Source organism: Bombina bombina, chromosome 4 (assembly GCF_027579735.1).
Source record: "Bombina bombina isolate aBomBom1 chromosome 4, aBomBom1.pri, whole genome shotgun sequence".
NCBI classification, from domain to species: Eukaryota; Metazoa; Chordata; class Amphibia; order Anura; family Bombinatoridae; genus Bombina; species Bombina bombina.
Genome location: NC_069502.1, coordinates 75,551,111 through 75,568,436, shown reverse-complemented (window position 1 = coordinate 75,568,436; position 17,326 = coordinate 75,551,111).

Here is a 17,326-nt window from a genome sequence, read left to right as displayed (position 1 = left end):
GGGGACAGGGAGAGGCTGCTGCCAAACAAGAAGTCTATTAGATATTCACTCTAAAAACTAGATACCCATAGGGGTTAAATTCTGATTATGACTTGATTAATTTTGGCAGTAGTCTCTCCTAAAATTAAAAGCTAGCCTCCCAGTTAGTTCTAGCTTTATTCTTAGGGTCAAATTTTCAAGACACATAATAATAACCTAGTAAAAATGTTACAATATTGTACTATTGAGCAATTCTATAGTTGTTGGGTTTTATCGCCTTGGATTAGGGTCTATTCAGCTTAGGGATATTGTTTGATTTGTTTTACTTACTGACAAATAATTAGCTTGGCCCCCTATATGTGGTCAAAATGTTACAATGTTGCATCCATAAGTATGTTAACTTCCAGCATAGCAGAGTGCATATGAGTATTTTCACGGTGGGGGGGGAATAGTTTAGCATCTTATGTGATTAAATTGCTGCCATGTTATTATAAGTATATAATTTCTAAGTATAATACAGTACTGTGATTACTAATATTCTTGTAGGAGGAATTGCCACAATGGTGAATCTGGCTCGTTCTTATACCAAATTCTATCCTTTTCATGCTGAAGTCTAATGGATAAGTATTCCATTAAAATGAAAATTGTGACATATTCAACCAACCCCCTGTTTGCCGGTAGTTTACCCTATCTGTTATTCTAGGGGTTTGTATTATATGCCTGGTAAAGTATCACACACTATGCTTCTCTAGTACAATTTGTTAACTTTTTCAACTATTGTGGTTTTTGCTTCATTTAATCCATGTCCATCATTCTAATATTATTGTTTATAGTCTCCAATTCACCCCCCGTCATATCGTAAATATATTAAGAAGAGTAATATAGCGTGTTTGTTAAGGGTCTATGATTGTATTATATGACATTTTGATAAGAGTCATGAAAGAGTTAATATGTATAATTATATGTTAACCAATAGGAGCCAGTTTGCAATTTTAAAAGGCGTGGAGTTTTCTCTAAACTTTAACAGCTTTGACAATGGCGTAAAGCCGAAATGCGTCAGCTGGTTTTCTGACTCCTTGTGTTAGTCATCACTCTGTGTTTCCTGAGCTTTTATTATTAAAATTTGCTTTTGAAATAAATTTTAAAGTTTTTATTGAAGTTGGTGCTCCCCTCATCTTCATTTGCCTAGATTACTAGGGGCACGCTAACAGTTGTGCGCTAGCAATATCGTGTAGTAGCGTGTGTATTACAAGTTGAAAGTAAATGGGTATGCTCAAGTGCAATGGGTCAGTGCGACTTCAGAGCACTGGTTAACAGTTACGCTCGATAAAAAATTGCACAAAAAAAACATTGAAAAGTACATATTAACACTGTCTGATAAAAATTATTTTAAAAAAGTTGCAATAAAAAGTTATAAGGGCTCAAAGATATGAGGTCTCAGATGTTAAAATAAAAGGCTACAAAGGGCTTTAACATAGAGATGTATACACATGGTTTGAAATTTCCAGTGGTTCACTTAGAAATAGCAGTGGACGAGTTAGAAATTTCACTTTTTCTTATCTTTAACATTGAGTGGACTACTAACTTTTTCCCTCTGGGCTAGTTGCTTTCAACCCCTGACTAGTAACCATAATGATATTTTTCAACAGCTGCATATATATGTCTAAATATGTGTGTGTATGTATGTATGTATATAAATTATATATATCTTTATATGTGTTGTACATATGTTTTTATGTTTTTTTAGTTCATATAAATATACAGCTCTGCAAAAAAAAATAAGAGACTACTGCAAAAGTATCAGTTTTCATGGTTTTACTATTTATAGATAGGTGTTTGAGTAAAATGAACATTTTTTTTTATTCTGTTAACTACTGACAACATTTCAACTAGATTCCAAATAAAAATATTGTCATTTAGATCATTTATTTGCAGAAAATGACAGCTGGTCAAAATATCAAAAATATCAAAAAAGATGTTGCATTTTTAGACCTCAAATAATGGAAAGAAAACAAGTTCATATTTATTTTCAAACAACACAATAACATAATTTATGTAAGAACTTACCTGATAAATTAATTTCTCTAATATTGGCAAGAGTCCATGAGCTAGTGACATATGGGATAGTAATACCCAAGATGTGGTACCCACAGAAGAGTCACTAGAGAGGGAGGGATAAAAATAAAAACAGCCATTTTCCGCTGAAAAAAATTAAATCCACATCCAGAAAAATAAGTTTTTCTCATAATTGAAAAGAAAAAAAATTAAAACATAAGCAAGAGGAATCAAACTGAAACAGCTGCCTGAAGAACTTTTCTACCAAAAACTGCTTCTGAAGAGGTAAATACATCAAAACGGTAGAATTTAGTAAATGTATGCAAAGAAGACCAAGTTGCTGCTTTGCAAATCTGATCAACTGAAGCTTCAGTCTTAAAAGCCCACAAAGTCTAAACTGATCTAGTAGAATGAGCTGTGATTCTCTGCGGCTGGGCCTGACCCAACTCCAAATAAGCCTGATGAATCAAAATCTTTAACCAGGATGCCAAAGAAATGGCAGAATCTTTCTGACCTTTCCTAGGACCAGAAAAGACAACAAATAGACTAGAAGTCTTCCTGAATTATTTAGTAGCTTCAACATTATATTTCAAAGATCTTACAACATCCAGAGAATGTAAGGATCTCTCCAAAGAATTCTTAGGATTAGGACACAAAGAGGGAACAACAATTTCTCTATTAATGTTGTTAGAATTCACAACTTTAGGGAAAAACTTAAATGAAGTCAGCAAAACTGCCTTATCCTGATGTAAAATCAGAAAAGGAGACTCACAAGAAAGAGCAGATAACTCGGAAACTCTTCTAGAAGAAGAGATAGCCAAAAGGAACACCACTTTCCAAGAAAGTAGTTTAATATCCAAAGAATGCATAGGCTCAAAAGGAGGAGCCTGTAAAGCCTTCAAAACCAAATTAAGACTCCAAGGAGGAGAGATTGATTTAATGACAGGCTTGATACGGACCAAAGCCTGCATAAAACAGTGAATATCAGAAAGCTTAGCAATCTTTCTGTGAAATAAAACAGAAAGAGCAGAGATTTGTCCCTTCAAGGAACTTGCAGACAAACCTTATACAAACCATCCTGAAGAAACTGTAAAATTCTAGGAATTCTAAAAGAATGCCAGGAGAACTTATGAGAAGAACACCATGAAATATAAGTCTTCCAAACTCGATAATAAATCCTCCTAGAAACAGATTTACGAGTCTGTAACATAGTATCAATCACTGAGTCAGAGAAACCTCTATGACTAATTTCCATACCTTCAAATTTAACAATTTGAGATCCTGATGGAAAAACGGTCCATGAGACAGAAGGTCAAGGTTGGCAACAGGACATCCGGACAAGATCCTCATACTAAAACCTGCGAGGTCATGCTGTTGCTACCAGAAACACAAATGATTGTTCCATGACGATCTTGGAGATCACTCTTGGAAGAAGAACTAGAGGCGGGAAGATATAAGCAGGTTGGTAAAACCAAGGAACTGCTAACGCATCCACTGACTCTGCCTGAGTATCCCTGGAAAAGTACCTGGGAAGTTTCTTGTTTAGATGGGAAGCCATCAGATCTATTTCTGGAAGACCCCACATCTGAACAATCTAAAAAATGCACATCTGGATGGAGAGACCACTCCCCCGGATGTAAAGTCTGACGGCTGAGATAATCCGCTTCCAATGGTCTACACCTAGGATATGTACTGTAGAAATTAGACAAGAGCTGGATTCTGCCCAAGAAAGTATCCAAGATACTTTTTTCATAGCTAGGGGACTGTGAGTCCCACCTTGATGATTGACATATGCCACAGTTGTGATATTGTCTGTCTGAAAACAAATTAATGGTTCTCTCTTCAACAGAGGCCAAACCTGAAGCCCTGAAAATAGCATGGAGTTCTAAAATATTGATTGGTAACCACGACTCTTGAGATTTCCAAACCCCTTGTGCTGTCAGAGATCCCCAGACAGCTCACCAACCTGAAAGATTTGCATCTGTTGTGATTACAGTCCAGGTTGGATGAACAAAAGAGGCCTCTTGAACTATACGATGCTGATCTAACCACCAAGTTAGAGAGAATCGAACATTTTGATTTAAGGATATTAATTGTGATATCTTTGTATAATCCCTGCACCATTGATTCAGCATACAAAGCTGAAGAGGTCTCATATGAAAACGAGCAAAGGGGATCGCGTCCGATGCTGCAGTCATGAGACCTAAAACTTCCATGCACATAGCCACTGAAGGGAATGATTGAGACTGAAGGTTTTTGACAAGCTGAAACCAATTTTATTTGTCTCTTATCTGTTAGAGACAGAGTCATAGACACTGAATCTATCTGGAAACCTATAAAGGTGACCCTTATCTGAGGAATCAAGGAACTTTTTGGTAAATTGATCCTCCAACCATGTCTTTGAAGAAACAACACCAGTTGATTTGTGTGAGATTCAGCAGATTGTAAAGACTGAGCTAGTACCAAGATATCGTCCAAATAAGGAAACACCGCAATACCCTGTTCTCTGATTACAGAGAGTAGGGCACCAAGAACCTTTGAAAAAACTCTTGGAGCTGTCCCTAGGCCAAATGGAAGAGCGACAAAATGGTAATGCTTGTCTAGAAAAGAGAATCTCAGAAACCAATAGTGGTCTGGATGAATTGGAATATGAAGATATGCATCCTGTAAGTCTATTGTGGACATATAATGACCTTGCTGAACAAAAGGCAGAATAGTCCTTATAGTCACCATTTTGAAAGTTGGCACTCTTACAAAACGTTTCAAAATTTTCAGATCCAGAACTGGTCTGAATGAATTTTCTTTTTTTTTGGGACAATGAATAGATTTGAATAAAACCCCAGACCCTGTTCCTGAAACAGAACTGGTATGATTACCCCTGAAAGCTCTAGATCTGAAACACACTTCAGAAAAGCCTGAGCCTTCACTGGATTTGATGGAACGTGTGAGAGAAAAACATCTTCTCACACTGGGTCTTACTCTGAAGCCTATTTGATACCCTTGAGAGACAATACTCTGAATCCATTGATTTTGGACAGAATCTGCCCAAATGTTTTGGAAAATGTTTAATCTGCCCCCCACCAGCTGAGCTGGAATGAGGGCCGCACCTTCATGCGGACTTGGGGGCTGGCTTTGGTTTCTTAAAAGGCTTGGATTTATTCCATCTTGAAGAAGGTTTCAAATTGGAACCAGATTCTTTGGGGGAAGGATTGTCTTTCTGTTCCTTATTCTGTTGAAAAGAACGAAACCGATTAGAAGCTTTAGATTTACCCTTAGATCTTTTATCCTGAGGTAAAAAAACTCCCTTCCCCCCAGTGACATCTGAAATAATCGAATCCAACTGAGAACAAAATAAATTGTTAGCTTGGAAAGAAAGAGATAGTAATCTAGACTTAGATACCATATCAGCATTCCAATATTTGAGCCACAAAACTCTTCTGGCTAAAATAGCCAAAGACATAGATCTAACATCAAATTTGATGATATCAAAAAATGTCATTACAGATATAATGATTAGCATGTTGCAGCAAGCAAACAATGCTAGACAAATCAGGATCTACTTCCTGTTGCGCTAAGCTTTCCAACCAAAAAGTTGATGCAGTTGCAACATCAGCCATAGAAATGGCAGGCCTGAGAAAATAGCCAGAATATAAATAAGCTTTCTTTAGATAAGATTCAAGCTTCCTATCTAAAGGGTCCTTAAAGGAAGTACTATCTTCCATAGTGATAGTAGTACGTTTGGCAACAGTAGAAATAACCCCATCAACTTTGGGGATTTTTTCCCAAAACTCCAATCTAACTGTTGGCAAAAGATACAACTTTTTAAACCTAGAAAAGGGAATAAAAGAAGTCCCAGGCCTATTCCATTCCTTTGACATCATATCAAAAATAGCATCAGGAACTGGAAAAACCTCTGGAGTAACAACAGGAGGTTTATAAACAGAATTTAAACGTTTACTAGTTTTAGTATCAAGAGGACTAATTTCCTCAATATCCAAAGTAATCAACACCTCTTTTAACAAGGAACGAATATACTCCATCTTAAAAATATAAGTAGATTGGTCAGTGTAAATATCTGAGGTAGGATCTTCTGAACCAGATAGATCCTCATCAAAGGAGGATAATTCAGTATGTTGTCGGTCATTTGAAATTTCATCAACCTTATGAGAAGTTTTAAAAGACCTTTTACGTTTATTAGAAGGCGGAATAGCAGACAAAGCCTTCTGAATCGCATCTGCAATAAAATCTTTTATATTCACAGGAATATCATGTACATTAGATGTTGAAGGAACAACAGGCATTGTACTATTACTGATGGACACATTCTCTGTATGTAAAAGCTTATCATGACAACTGTTACATACTATTGCTGGAGGTATAATCTCCACTAACTTACAACAGATACACTAAGCTTTGGTAGAACTGTTATCAGGCAGCAGGGTTCCAACAGTGGTTTCTGAGACAGGATCAGATTGAGACATCTTGCAAATGTAAGAGAAAAAAACAACATATAAAGCCAAATTATCAATTTTCTTATATGGCAGTTTCAGGAATGGGAAAAAAATGCAATCAGCATAGCCCTCTGAGCATAAAAAAGACAAGAGGCATATAGGAAGTTGGGTTTAAATAAATAAATAATTTGGTGCCAAGTATGACGCACAACGCAAAATGACATTTTTTGGCGCTAACAACATCTGGAAATGACGTAACTCGCGTCATGGCAGACGCAACCTTGTGCAAGGAAACCTGGCGTCAACTAAGACACCGGAAATGACAAATTTGCGTCACCGAATGTACCTTTGCGGCAAAAAAATTCTCACGCCAAGAATGACGCAATAAATATGAACATTTTGCAATCTCGCGAGCCTAATTTTGCCTGCAAAAATTAATGAAAAAGCAGTCAATTTGAAGAAAAGACTATACCTCAGGTAAGAAAAAATAACTTCCTAAATACTTGTATGTTTCCAAATTTTGAAACTGATAGTCTGCAAAAGTGACTCATGGGAAATATAAGTACAATACATATATTTAAAACTTTATATTAATACATAAAGTGCCAAACCATAGCTGAGAGTATCTTAAGTAATAAAAACATACTTACCGAAAGACACCCATCCACATATAGCAGATAGCCAAACCAGTATTGAAACAGTATCAGTAGAGGTAATGAAATATGAGAGTATATCGTCGATCTGAAAAGGGAGGTAGGAGATGAATATCTACGACCGATAACAGAGAACCTTTGAAAAGATTTCCCGTGAGGAAAACCATAGAATCAATAGGTGATACTCTCTTCACATCCCTCTGACAAACACTGTACTCTGAGAGGAATCTGGCTTCAAAATGCAGAGAAGCGCATATCACCAAAAATCAAGCACAAACTTACTTCACCACATCCATAGGGAGGCAAAGTTTTTAAAAACTGAATTGTGGGTGTGGTGAGGGGTGTATTTATAGGCATTTTGAGGTTTGGGAAACTTTGCCCCTCCTGATAGGATTGTATATCCCATACGTCACTAGCTCATGGACTCTTGCTAATTACATGAAAGAAACAAATGTTTTAACTAAGTAATAGTTACAAAATCAATATTTGGTGGAATAAGCTTTGATGCATCTTGGTATGGTCTCAATCAGTCTTTCACATTGCGGTTGGGTGACTTTATGCCACTCCTGGTGCAAAAATTCAATCAGCTCGGCTTTGTTTGATGGTTTGTGACCATCCATCTTCCTCTTGATTACATTCCATAGGTTTTCAATGGGATTCAGGTCTGGAGATTGAGCTGGCCATGACAGGGTCTTGAGCCATCTGTGTGGCATGGAGCATTGTCCTGCTGGAAAAAAACAATCCTCAGAGTTGGGGAACATTGTCAGAGCAGAAGAAAGCTGTTTTCTTCCAGGATAAGCTTGATTCATGCGTCCTTCACAAAGATAAATCTGTCTGATTCCAGGTCATCTTCACTGATTATTCCAAGTTTTAGCTTTTCCCAATACCTTGTCATCTAATGGTTAGACGGAGACTTGGAGAGGCCTACAAGCCACAGTGTTTTGCATCCACTGTGAAATTTGGTGGAGGATCGGTGATGATCTGCAGGTGCTTCATCAAAGCTGGAATCGGTCAGATTTAACTTTATATGGATTTCTGAACTCTTGAACTAAAATATTAGTATTGTGGTGTTTAAAAATAATTATGAACTTGTTTTCTTTGTATTATTCAAGATCTATAAAACACTGTGGAGCATATTTATCAAGACCGCTGATCTGAGGCTGCAGACAGAAATCAACCAGATTGAATGCGATTGGGTTTATTAACACCCCCTGCTAGCGGCCGATAATGAAATATACATATTTTTCAATAAGACCAGTGTGTGCTCCTATTATGTTCCACTTTCAGCTAGTTTACTGCTACATGAAGAAAAAAAACCAGCATTTTTAACGAGCCATTATGCTCAGTGAAGTTAGCGCACCTGACTCAGCACTGAGGCGAGGTCACGCACTAGAGAAAATGTGTCCTGCTCAGATGGGGTAAAACGTAAAGCACACTATGGGGCCAATTTACCAAAGTGCGAGTGGACATGATACGATGTAGCGTATCATGCCCTCCGCACATCGATAAATGCCGACAGCATATGCTGTGGGCATTTATCATTGCACAAGCAGTTCTGGTGAACTGTTAGTGCAATGCCGCACCCTGCAGACTTGCGGGCTGCTAGCAGGGGGTTTCAATCAGCCCGATCGTATAGGATAGGGCGGATTGAAGACCGCAGCCTCAGAGGCAGCGGACAAGTTATGGAGCAGCTTGATAATTCGGCCCCTAGTCGACATGAGTTTTGAAGAGCCCCGCTATTATTATGTGAGGGAATTAGAGCACACATGCTATCCGGCATACAGATGTTAGTAGATTTTTCCTCAATCACTAAAATGTTACTTTCATCGAGTGATGTTTGTGTACAATTTCGCTATATTTGTGATCCACTTGTATTCTATCCCAGAATGTATTTGAATAAAAGGAAAAGCAAAATAAATAATCTTTTTTTTCTTTTTTGTATATTATCTACCGTTTAACCTCAGAACAGAATATCTTTTTGGATCAACCAGATATGTAATATAAACTATTAATAAAAAGATCCCCATTGGAGATATCTAGAAAAAGCTACAAAATAATGAAATATGATATCTACCAAGGTCATAGTACAAGATCAGAGAATAATTTGCAGTGAACAGATTCCTCTGAAGTATGTTTCTTTCCACGTCAGCACACAGTTCTTTGTATTATAGGGAGGAATTATAACCTTTCATGTTAACATGACGATAAAATTGGAAAAGATTCTATTTTGATTGAACAAAAAAAAAGCTTTTAACCTGATATCACTTTTGCTTCATATTTGAATCACAAAATTTGTATATAAATAAGTATTACACAGAGATAACAAACCATGTTTTAAAGAAAAATCTCTAAAGATTAAGCAATATATATATATATATATATATATATATATATATATGTGTGCCTAAATGTGTATATACAGGGGATGAGAAATACTAAATTTACCAGTCAGGAAAAAAAAGTACTGGCCCACTCAATAATAGCAACTAGTGCATTCAACGTTAAATAGGAATAAAGCTATGCTTTTTTACTCAGCCACTGCTATATCTTACTAGTCCAGGTCAAGTGGACTAGAGGAGATATCTAACCTTGTCTATTTATCTCTCCTTCTGACTATCTATCCATCTGTTATCTATCTCTCTATCTATCTGTAAGTATATACTAGGTTACAATATCATTTATTATTATATCAGCAGTAATCTCCAGTAAAATGTTGGAGTACTTATCTCAGCAGTTGCCAACCAATTATAAATGTATTTGCGTAACAATATATTTATTAAAAATCAATATTTATTCCTTAATTCTTGATTAGTTATCTTTATAGACACCTTGAAATATAGTTATGTAAAAACTAGATAATGAATCAATTATTGTAAGATCACACATACCTCTTGGTGATTATTAGTTTGTTTGTAGCTGATATGTATGTTCTAAGTTGTAAGTGGAACAAAATGGATACCCCAAATATCAGCAGTTTATTAGAGTGGTAGATATTACATGGAATAATATCATGAGAGTATATTCAGTAGATCAAGTATTAGTTACTGCGTACAATAAATAAGGTAGGTGTACTGACATGATGTTTACCTGACAGGATACCTCTGAGCAACTAAAATAAGTAAGTATGAAGTATTAAGGGAACTCAGGTAAATATCAGAATGATGAAAGAAGTACAAAGTATCAAATTACGAAGATATAATATGCTGAGTCACATAGATGTTACAGAACAGTACAAGGCAATGACTTAGGTATTTCTCAGGCAAGATGCCTCAATACAAATACTTGCGGTTCTGGAATCGGACAGATGAAGCAGGAGGGAAGAGGTGGCTAGATAATTACTCCAGAGGAGAGTGAGATGTGCTGCACCATCAGCGAAGGAGATGAGGTGAAATTAAAGGGTAGATCCGGTAACAGCTTGGAGCTGTGGATGGCAGATGAAATTAGCGTGTGCCCCAGTAGAATACTGCGGATTGATATCCAGGTGGAAGTTGATCCGGTAGGTGAAAATAAGTCAATACGGCAAAACCAATACTGAAGGAAACGCCTAAACAGTTCTTTAACTGACAACAAGTAGTTAAGCTGAGGCTGATGAGACAAGGTAGCTTGACAATTACTATTAGCTTCTAGTAAGGTATGCAACTAGAGTAAAACAAAATAATCAGGCAATGAATGAAGGATGAAGTGAGCTTATAAAGGTGTGGATGAATAGAAGGGGAGGGAATTACTTAAAGGTGTATAGCGAAATCCTTACAGATCCCTCTCCTCAAGGGATCCACTCCGAGGATCATGACTAGCCTTCAGAGGGTACCGAAGATGAAAAGCTTTAAGCAAGGATGGAGCGTGTATAGCAGAGGATGAAACCCATGAGTCTTCTTCCGAGCCATAACCCTTCCACCTGATGAGGTATTCTAGTTGACGTCTATAGATTCTGGAATCGAGTTTCTCATCAACTTCAAACTCTTCATGGTCATCAAATTGTACTGGTGGAGGAGGTTTTTTTAACACGATTGAGGTGAGTGTTGGGCAGGTATTTTTTCAAAAGAGATACATGAAATGATGGATGAATTTTATATTTTTTCTGGGAGATCCAATACAACTGCAGAAGCATTCAGAATATGTTTGATGGGGAATGGCCCAATAAACTGATTGCCCAGTTTCTTAGATGGTTGTGTTGCCTTAAGATGTTTTGTTGATAGCCATACCAAGTCTCCTACCTTATAATATGGTGTGGGTCTGTGTCTAGAGTCAAAATAACGCTTTTGGGTAGCTTTAGCGTCTTGTAGATGTTGTTTTAGGAGGACCAGACTATATTTTAAATTGTCAGAATAACTTTTTGCTGCTGGTGAGGTGGTAGGGTCTGTGACAATTTAATGGATTTAGGATGGTAGACATAAATTACAAGAAATGGGGTTGTTTTAGTCAAAGATGAGAGTGAATTATTATAGGAAAATTCCGCCATTGGAGATAATCCATCCAATCATCCTGTAGATGAGTAATATAACACCTGAGATACTGTTCGACTAAACCGTTTACTCTTTCAGTGAAACCATTTGTCTGAGGATGGTAGGAAGTTGAAAATCTGGGATTTATTTGTAGTAATTTGCAAAGAGCTTTCCAAAAATGAGAGGTAAATTGAGTCCCACGATCAGTGATTAGGGAATTTGGTACCCCATGTAAACTGACAATTTGTTCTAGAAATGCTTTTGCTGTGTCTGCAGCGTTAGGTAAAAATTTCAAAGGTATGAAATGAGCTAGATGTGTCAATTGATCTATGACTACAAGGAGTGTGTTATACCCTTGTGATGGTGGAAGTTCAACAATAAAGTCCATAGATATCAAGGTCCAAGGTATATCTGGCATGGGTATCAGATTTAAATAACCCACAGGTCTTCTCTTCTCAATTTTGTTTCTGGCACATACATCACATGTGATGACATAGTCATATATGAACTGATCAATATTGGGCCACCAAAACTTCCTTTAGATTAGTTCCTTAGGCCTAGATTTGGAGTTTGGCGTTAGCCATGAAAACCAGCGTTAGAGGCTCCTAACGCTGGTTTTAGGCTAACTCCAGTATTTGGAGTCACTCAAAAAAGGGTCTAACGCTCACTTTTCAGCCGCGACTTTTCCATACCGCAGATCCCCTTACGTCAATTGCGTATCCTATCTTTTCAATGGGATCTTTCTAACTCCGGTATTTAGAGTCGTGTCTGAAGTGAGCGTTAGAAATCTAACAACAAAACTCCAGCCGCAGAAAAAAGTCAGTAGTTAAGAGCTTTCTGGGCTAACGCCGGTTCATAAACCTCTTAACTACTGTACTCTAAAGTACACTAACACCCATAAACTACCTATGTACCCCTAAACCGAGGCTCCCCCACATCGCCGCCACTCGATTAAATTTTTTAACCCCTAATCTGCCGACCGCCACCTACGTTATACTTATGTACCCCTAATCTGCTGCCCCTAACACCGACCCCTATATTATATTTATTAACCCCTAATCTGCCCCCCACAACGTCGCCTCCACCTGCCTACACTTATTAACCCCTAATCTGCCGACCGGACCGCACCGCTACTATAATAAAGTTATTAACCCCTAATCCGCATCACTAACCCTATAATAAATAGTATTAACCCCTAATCTGCCCTCGCTAACATCGCCGACACCTAACTTCAAACATTAACCCCTAATCTGCCGACCGGGGCTCACCGCTATTCTAATAAATGTATTAACCCCTAAAGCTAAGTCTAACCCTAACACTAACACCCCCCTAAATTAAATATAATTTTAATCTAACGAAATTAATTAACTCTTATTAAATAAATTATTCCTATTTAAAACTAAATACTTACCTGTAAAATAAATCCTAATATAGCTGCAATATAAATTATAATTACATTGTAGCTTTTTTAGGATTAATATTTATTTTACAGGCAACTTTGTAATTATTTTAACCATGTACAATAGCTATTAAATAGTTAAGAACTATTTAATAGTTACCTAGTTAAAATAATTACAAAATTACCTGTAAAATAAATCCTAACCTAAATTACAATTAAACCTAACACTATACTATAATTAAATTAATTAAATAAAATACCTACAATTACCTACAATTAAACCTAACACTACACTATCAATAAATTAATTAAATACATTATGTACAAATAACTACAATGAAATAAACTAACTAAAGTACAAAAAATAAAAAAGAACTGTTACAAAAAATAAAAAAATATTTACAAACATAAGAAAAATATTACAACAATTTTAAACTAATTACACCTACTCTAAGCCCCCTAATAAAATAACAAAGACCCCCAAAATAAAAAATGCCCTACCCTATTCTAAATTACTAAAGTTCAAAGCTCTTTTACCTTACCAGCCCTGAACAGGGCCCTTTGCGGGGCATGCCCCAAGAAGTTCAGCTCTTTTTCCTGTAAAAAAAAAACATACAATACCCCCCCCAACATTACAACCCACCACCCACATACCCCTAATCTAACCCAAACCCCCCTTAAATAAACCTAACACTAAGCCCCTGAAGATCATCCTACCTTGTCTTCACCTCACCAGGTATCACCGATACGTCCTGGCTCCAAAATCTTCATCTAACCCAAGCGGGGGCTGGCGATCCATCATCCGGTGGCTGAAGAGGTCCAGAAGAGGCTCCAAAGTCTTCATCCTATCCGGGAAGAAGAGTAGATCCGGACCGGCAACCATCATCTTCCAAGCGGCATCTTCTATCTTCATCCGATGAGGACCGGCTCCATCCTGAAGACCTCCGACGCGGACCCATCTTCATCCGGCGACGTCCAACTGAAGAATGACGGTTCCTTTAAGGGACGTCATCCAAGATGGCGTCCCTCGAATTCCGATTGGCTGATAGGATTCTATCAGCCAATCGGAATTAAGGTAGGAATATTCTGATTGGCTGATGGAATCAGCCAATCAGAGTCAAGTTCAATCCGATTGGCTGATCCGATCAGCCAATCAGATTGAGCTCGCATTCTATTGGCTGATGGGAACAGCCAATAGAATGCGAGCTCAATCTGATTGGCTGATCGGATCAGCCAATCGGATTGAACTTGATTCTGATTGGCTGATTCCATCAGCCAATCAGAATTTTCCTACCATAATTCCGATTGGCTGATAGAATCCTATCAGCCAATCGGAATTCGAGGGATGCCATCTTGGATGACGTCCCTTAAAGGAACATTCTTTCGGCTAGTAGGCATCGGGAGAAGAGGATGTTCCGCGTCGGATGGAAGATGATGGCTCCCGAAGAAAGAAGATTGAAGATGCCGTTGATAGAAGACTTCATCCGGATCATGGACCTCTTCAGCTCCCGCTTGGATGAAGACTTCATCCGGATCATGGACCTCTTCAGCTCCCGCTTGGATGAAGACTTCAGCCGGATCATGGACCTCTTCAGCCCCCCGCTTGGGCTTGGATCAGGACATTGGAGGAGCTCTTCAGGACGGATCGGTGAACCTGGTATGGTGAAGATAAGGTAGGAAGATCTTCAGGGGCTTAGTGTTTATTTAAGGGGGGGTTTGGGTTAGATTAGGGGTATGTGGTTGGTGGGTTGTAATGTTGGGGGGGTATTGTATGTTTTTTTTACAGGCAAAAGAGCTGAACTTCTTGGGGCATGCCCCGCAAAGGGCCCTGTTCAGGGCTGGTAAGGTAAAAGAGCTTTGAACTTTAGTAATTTAGAATAGGGTAGGGCATTTTGTTATTTTGGGGGTCTTTGATATTTTATTAGGGGGCTTAGAGTAGGTGTAATTAGTTTAAAATTGTTATAATATTTTTCTTATGTTTGTAGATATTTTTTTATTTTTGTAACAGTTCTTTTTTATTTTTTGTACTTTAGTTAGTTTATTTCATTGTAGTTATTTGTAGATATTGTATTTAATTAATTTATTGATAGTGTAGTGTTAGGTTTAATTGTAGGTAATTGTAGGTATTTTATTTAATTAATTTAATGATAGTATAGTGTTAGGTTTAATTGTAACTTAGGTTAGGATTTATTTTACAGGTAATGTTGTAATTATTTTAACTAGGTAACTATTAAATAGTTCTTAACTATTTAATAGCTATTGTACCTGGTTAAAATAAATACAAAGTTACCTGTAAAATAAATATTAATCCTAAAATAGCTACAATGTAATTATAATTTATATTGTAGCTATATTAGGATTTATTTTACAGGTAAGTATATAGCTTTAAATAGGAATAATTAATTTAATAAGAGTTAATTAATTTCGTTAGATTAAAATTATATTTAACTTAGGAGGGTGTTAGTGTTAGGTTTAGACTTAGCTTTAGGGGTTAATACATTTATTAGAATAGCGGTGAGCTCCGGTCGGCAGATTAGGGGTTAATGTTTGAAGTTAGGTGTCGGCGATGTTAGGGAGGGCAGATTAGGGGTTAATACTATTTATTATAGGGTTAGTGATGCGGATTAGGGGTTAATAACTTTATTATAGTAGCGGGGCGGTCCGGTCGGCAGATTAGGGGTTAATAAGTGTAGGCAGGTGGAGGCGACGTTGTGGGGGGCAGATTAGGGGTTAATAAATATAATATAGGGGTCGGCGGTGTTAGGGGCAGCAGATTAGGGGTACATAAGTATAATTTAGGTGGCGGTCGGCAGATTAGGGGTTAAATTTTTTTTTAACTTAGGGGGGTGTTAATGTTAGGGTTAGACTTAGCTTTAGGGGTTAATACATTTATTAGAATAGCGTTGAGCTCCGGTCGGCAGATTAGGGGTTAATAATTGAAGTTAGGTGTCGGCGATGTTAGGGAGGGCAGATTAGGGGTTAATACTATTTATTATAGGGTTAGTGAGGCGGATTAGGGGTTAATAACTGTATTATGATAGCGGTGCGGTCCTCTCAGCAGATTAGGGGTTAATAAGTGTAGGCAGGTGGAGGCGACGTTGTGGGGAGCAGATTAGGGGTTAATAAATATAATATAGGGGTCGGCGGTGTTAGGGGCAGCAGATTAGGGGTACATAAGGATAATGTAAGTAGCGGCGGTTTACGGAGCGGCAGATTAGGGGTTAAAAATAATATGCAGGGGTCAGCGATAGCGGGGGCGGCAGATTAGAGGTTAATAAGTGTAATGTTAGGGGTGTTTAGACTCGGGGTACATGTTAGGGTGTTAGGTGCAGACGTAGGAAGTGTTTACGCATAGCAAACAATGGGGCTGCGTTAAGAGCTGAACGCAGCTTTTTTGCAGGTGTTAGGTTTTTTTTCAGCTCAAACAGCCCCATTGTTTCCTATGGGGGAATCGTGCACAAGCACGTTTTTGAGGCTGGCCGCGTCCGTAAGCAACTCTGGTATCGAGAGTTGAAGCTGCGTTAAATATGCTCTACGCTCCTTTTTTGGAGCCTAACGCAGCCTTTATGTGGACTCTCAATACCAGAGTTATTTTTATGGTGCGGCCAGAAAAAAGCCGGCGTTAGCTACGTGGGTCCTTACCGACAAAACTCTAAATCTAGCCGTAAGTTTTGTGAATACCAGGATGTCCTGAAATAGGAAAGTAGTGGAATTGATTTAGAACATCAAACCAAAGAGATTTAGGTACATAGATTTTTCCTTGATATAGATATAAACCAGAAAGGTTCTTTACTAAAGAGTAATTGGTAGTAATTGTGTCAGTTTTCAAATCTCTTGATCAAAAGAATGCAAAGTGCATATGATTTTGTCTAGAGGTATGAGGTATTGGGGTTGATCTGTTGAAGGTGTGGGGTTATGTAACCTAGATAGAGTGTCTGCTTTTGTATTTTGGTTACCTGGTTTATAGGTTATAGCCAAGTTAAATCTAGAAACAGTACCCATCTAACCTGAAGGGATGAAAGTGTTTTGTTTTGTTTTAAGTACTGTAAATTTCGGTGATCTGTATAAACAAGAAAAGGTATGGATGTTCCCTCAAGAATATGCCTACATGGGGCCTATCTATCAAGATCCGTATGGAGCTTAAGGGCCCGTGTTTCTGGCGAGCCTGCAGGCTCACCAGAAACACCAGTTATGAAGCAGCGGTCTAAAGACCGCTGCTCCATAACCCTGTCCGCCTGCTCTGATGAGGCAGACAGACATCAACGGAAATCAACCCGATCGAGTACGATCGGGTTGATTGACGCATTGCACCAGCAGCTCACAAGAGCTGCTGGTGCAATGCTGAAT